General features: G+C 44.6%; 1 long non-coding RNA gene across 1 annotated transcript; it reads right to left on the reverse strand.

Moving 5' to 3' along the window:
• Positions 1-1,522: 1,522 nt before the first annotated feature.
• Positions 1,523-4,921, reverse strand: LOC144327566 (uncharacterized). The gene is made up of 2 exons (XR_013392721.1): positions 4,510-4,921; positions 1,523-1,938 (listed from the first exon to the last, which is right to left on the reverse strand). It is a non-coding gene; the product is annotated as an uncharacterized LOC144327566 (long non-coding RNA).
• Positions 4,922-5,346: the final 425 nt, after the last annotated feature.

Genomic DNA, 5,346 nt, shown 5'->3' on the forward strand with positions numbered 1-5,346 from the left:
TTTCAGCCAGGGCTAGTTGTTCAAAGGTGAAGCTCCAATTCTGTTTCTTAAGTTCATACATCCCAACTAGCCCAGCTATCACTCTGGTCGGGTTCAAAATCATCTTGGTAGATCTTCGACTTTCCTTTGTCTTCTGTATCTTTTCGGTCGCCCCTTGTTTAGCAAGTATCATTTCCTCCTTTTCCTTCTTTAATTTCTTTTCTTGTCCAGCTTTTGGTTTCTTTTCTTGTCCGGCTGCCCATGTTTTGAGCATCAAGCCCTTTTCCATCTCAATAGCTACATTTTCTGTTGATTTCGACTTTGTAGGGCTTGTAGACAAAACATGACCTTGCTCATAGATCTCTCGCAGCTTTCCCACGAGAACGACCAGCTCTTGCAACTCAGCTCGTATTTCCCGACCAATCTCCATTCTTGTAATGTCCGTGAATCCCCTCTAGAGGGATTCTAGTTACTTAGTATTCCTTTCACTTCCGAACCAAAAGTCAATTTTGTTTGTAACAGTCTTCCTTTACTTTCATTACTTTATAACAAAATAACCGGCTAGAATTAGAACTTTCAGTTTTTTCGAGCTTTGACAGCTAATTTGACAGCTGTCAAAAGCTTCCTGTAAATCCTCAACAGGCTCTTCTCACGGGTTACTCCCGGTCCGGGAAAAGTGGTACTTGATCCAAACACATAAACTCTTGCCCTCCAGCACAATATCTTAGTCTCTTTAAATCCGTGGAATTAATATGTCACCAAAACGTAGCAAACAACTCTTCTCACAACCTTAGTTGGCAGTTCCTTGCTGTTAAACTGTTTACAATGGGGGGGAGATGGACCTCCTCTTTTCACCTCCCCCGCTCGTACCAAATCCAAAATGAAGTAATTTAAATTCAGTTCCAAATTACTCACGGGTTGTTGATTTTGAGTCCGAATTTTAAAAGGAAGAAGCCAGCGCTCTCCGGCAAATGGCATGCGGCTTCACTCGGCAGGGGAAGCAGAGGACTCACAGCACCACACCGCTCCCCGGCACCCATTCCGTAGCCTTTAAAAAGGCTCCTTCGTGAATCGGGAGGGCGCTAACGGTGCCCGCTGAGTCACCACGTCCACGAGCATTCGCGCCCGTGGTTTTTAAGGGTCCCCGTGTCGCCGGCACGGCAAGACCCAGCCCCCACCGAGCAGATTCCCTCCGGAGCTCGGAGGGAATCCGCCATTAGCCGATCGCGCTAACCCGGAAGTCCTGGAGTCTCCTTCTTTGGAGGTCTTTAAGCAGAGGCTTGACAACCATATGTCAGGAGTGCTCTGATGGTGTTTCCTGCTTGGCAGGGGGTTGGACTCAATGGCCCTTGTGGTCTATTCCAACTCTATGATTCTATGATTCTATGATTCTATAATTTGTAAATCACATTTGCACCCCCAACCCCCCACTCCGGTTTTAGCCTTATTCACTTATTTGGTCTTCTGTTCTTGCTCAAATACTATGTGGTATCTGGCCACCCTACTACAAAGTAGTACTACAAAATCACACATTACAAAGATCACTAATTTTCTATACTGTGTATAGAGATTTATTTATTTGGAACATTTGTGCCTCGCTGTTCAGCCAACAAGGCCACCAGACAACTTAAATGCAATCAAAGCAAGATGGTCCCTACCCACAGGCAAAGGGGGCAGGGAGGGAAGAGGAATATCAAATCTCAGTCACAAATCACTAAACAGTTGTTCCTATGTTGACCAGCTGGCACAGTTCAGGGGCTGGAGGTGCCTGAAGGAGCTGGACCTCCAGCAAAGCTCTCCCACTGATGGCTGCCCCAGATAACAGTTGTGGGGAGAGGAGGCCTGAGGGAGCTGTCCTGTCACAGCAGAGCCAGTGGAGGGAGCTCTGCTTCACAGCTCTCACGGAAGTACTGTAGTTTGGATACTACGGGCTCCTCTGCAAAGCTGAAAGCAATTGCTCTGTGAAATAAATAAAAAATTCAGTGTGTAGAAATCCTTTCACTATGTGTCTGTTTTGTATTTAAAGCTTCACAGCCACCAAGTGCTAATCAGCTTGAAGTCTTTCATAACATTATTGATATAAGTAAAGAAACATCTCATGTGGGAAAAATAGACACAATGTTTCCTTAAGAATTAAAAATTCCAGCACTCTCCATATGCAGCAGAATGAGGTGGCCAAATGGACCATACTACCTCAAGCTACAGGTGAGGAATAACACTTCTATGCGTAAAAACCAAAGCCTAGCACATCATAGAGAAGGTACTTGTCAATTAAAAAAGCTAGCCTTTCCCCTGCTTTGCTGGCTTTCTAGTTGCAGGGAACTTTTAGTGTGTGAAAGCAATTTTCCATTGCTGCTCTTGCAGTTTATTTGACAGTTTCAGATGGCTTTGTGTTGTTGTAAACAAAATCTGCCCTTATTCCTTTATGTATTGGAGAACCTTGTAGGTTCTCCATCGGTAGGAGAAAATAACAGAGGCCAACCAGAGAATATTGAGAAGCAAAGCAGCTAGTAAGCCTGATCTTTATTAAACTGTTGCAACAGGGTGCTCCCCCCACACGCAGGAGAGAGGAGGAGGACCGCAAACAATGTGTGCTTGCCATTTTGAAATTCCCTTCCCTGGAGCTCAAGACCACCCCCACAAACATCATACCTACATCACAGAAAAGGAAAATTTCTACAATAGAAATTTGAATGTTGTTTTTCCTGTCTGCCAGGTTATCTGATAATGCCTTATCTGATTGCCTTTCCTGGTAGTCTGGCCATTCCTTTGAGATGGTAATTACCCAATTCCTGAGACAATGGGAAGCAAAGACAGACCACTGAATACGTAACAGTGAAAATACATTATTCCTTTCCACTTGGGATAATCTTGCCATAAATGCCCAAAACTAGCCTGACTAAGGAGTGGTGGAGAGGTATACTTCTGAATATTCAATAATTCTATAACATTTGCAGTATTAGATTGAGGTCTGCTGCTTCACATCAACAACCTGAAAGGATTTACTCCATGACTTTATACTTTCCTTAATGGTAAATATTAAGTAGGGTAGACAAATTGCAACATTGAGCTATTGTAGTTCCCATGCCAATATTGTAGTTCCCCATTTCAAATTCCTTCTTGCTCCCTGTCAGTGGAGGCTCGTCCTTAAGGGGGACTGGGGCACTGCTCCACCAAGCTCAATTGTTTCTTGGCTGTCCTCCAACAGTCTGCTTCTTTCTTACATCCTCTCTAGGGTTGGCATGAGCAGTGAGCTCCTTCCTCCTCAGTCTCAGGGCTGCCTTTGCAGAACTCAACAAGGGGGGAGGGGCATGCCCCACATGCCCCTGTCCAGGGGAGGAGAGGGGCAGGGAAGCTGCTGCTCAGGCTCCTTGAGTGCGCCAGGTCAGACGTGACCCGGAGGCGGAGCTGCTGCTGTGACTGGGAGTGAGGTGCACTGCAGCCACCCACCCTCCTGCTCTCTTCCCTGGGTCAGGCCTAACCTAAGGACAGAGCTGTGGCCAGCAGAAGCACAGCAGCTTAGGTCAGCTCCTTCTCACGTGGAGCCAGGCACCAATGAGGGAGCCTGCTGTGGGGGCACCTGTTTGTGCCCCCTGACACAAATTTGTGCCCCCACGGCCCACACATGCTACACTTCTGGGTGGGGACAAAACCAGAGTTACTGTAGTTGGCTTCATCCATGGGCGTAGCCAGGATTTTTGTTAGTGGAGGCAGGCCTTTTGTTAGGGGGTCAGAACCTCAGTTAGCTATGTATTTTTATTTAGTTGGCCCCCCTTGGCCACATCCATGGCTCCATCTATCATAACATTTTGGAAATGCCCTGACCCACCCACCCCAACACTGGTGTTGATTTTCTGAGATATCAGGCGCTCAAGCACAAGTCAAACATAAAGAATCGCTGCTGTTTCTTTTTGTGTAGCCTGTTTAGACTGGAAATTTGCCTCAGTTTTTTATTCTCTAAGGAAGGTTCTGTAAAGTGCAGGATAATGTAGTAGCTCACAGCATGGCAGGATGATCCCAAGAAGCTCAGTTAGTTGGGGACATGGGCATAGCCAGGGGGTGAAGTGGCCACCCCTAAATCAAGTAAATAAATAAAAATACAGAGAGTCTGATATTCCAGATGCAATCACACTTCTTCCTTAGAGCAGCCTCCTATTCATTTATTTCTTGTTGAAAGATAAAGAAGTGTTTTTCAGAAACTAGCAACAACCTTATATATCAAGAAGACACATGTAGTTCATAGTAATTGTCTTTCAGGGCAGTTTGTCTAGGAACAAAAGCAAGTGTTGCTATGAACACTGACTATTCACTAGAATAATAAGATGAAAGCTGGAGGTGGGGTTCGGGGTGGGGTTAATCTTTCTTTAAACAAACATGTAAGTACTGTATGGATGCCAAGCAGAAGAAGAAGACAAGCGTTTCTGTGGGGGAGGGAGTTTATTGACTGCTCAGATATAAGACTCACAACATCATTTTATAACCAAAGAAAGTGCCTTTATGTGACCATTAAATCAAATCAACTGGAATTACCGGTATATTCACAGAAAGCCTTTAGCAGAATCATTTCCTGTCCTCGGAATCCAACTGGAAGTGTTGGGCGAGCCGACTGCATAATCAAAAAGGCCAGTAAGTTACTGTGAGACAAACAGAGGAAGCTGTGTTCCTTTTCAAATCTGTCTGTCAACAGTCACACACACCAAGCAAAAGCCACCCATAACAGACATTTTCCTTGATAAATGGGAGAACTGTCTGATAATCAACAACCATATAATTTTATCCAGTAGTATTAGTTTGATCTGACGGAAACTGCACATTTCCCGAGAAGCACTGAAAGAATGCTTCATTTAACTACAAACCCCCAAATCTGGGATCCCATCAAAACTAATGTTTGGTAAAAGTTTTGCAGCAAAACCCCCACATTTTGTAACACCCCATAAACAGAGTAATTGATACATCAAACTGGGGTTCATAATTAATATCAAAAACCCATCATTGTCTGGTTCACTCCAAACTGGTGCCAAAGTCTGGCAAAAGTTTTGTAGCATTTTGCCAGACATTGTAGAATTTTTTTAGCATTTTGCCCGACAAACCAAGTAAGTGACAGGGGTCATAAGGTCACCCCAAAACCCAACATCGCCTGATTCACTCCAAATCAAGGCCAAAGTCTGGCAAAATGTTTGCAGTAAAAACCGCATGTTTTGCAGTGCCCCCCAAACGGAGTGGTTCCTAGCACATCAGGAGGAAGAGTCAAGACAACCAAAAGTGGATAAATAGGTTGTATTTATTAAATATAACAACTTGAGGATCGGCAAAACTAGTCAGATTCGACCAATGTAACCAAATCAAATTGTCTGGGCAGGTGTGCTT

Source organism: Podarcis muralis, chromosome 4 (genome assembly GCF_964188315.1).
Source record: "Podarcis muralis chromosome 4, rPodMur119.hap1.1, whole genome shotgun sequence".
Classification (NCBI taxonomy): domain Eukaryota; kingdom Metazoa; phylum Chordata; class Lepidosauria; order Squamata; family Lacertidae; genus Podarcis; species Podarcis muralis.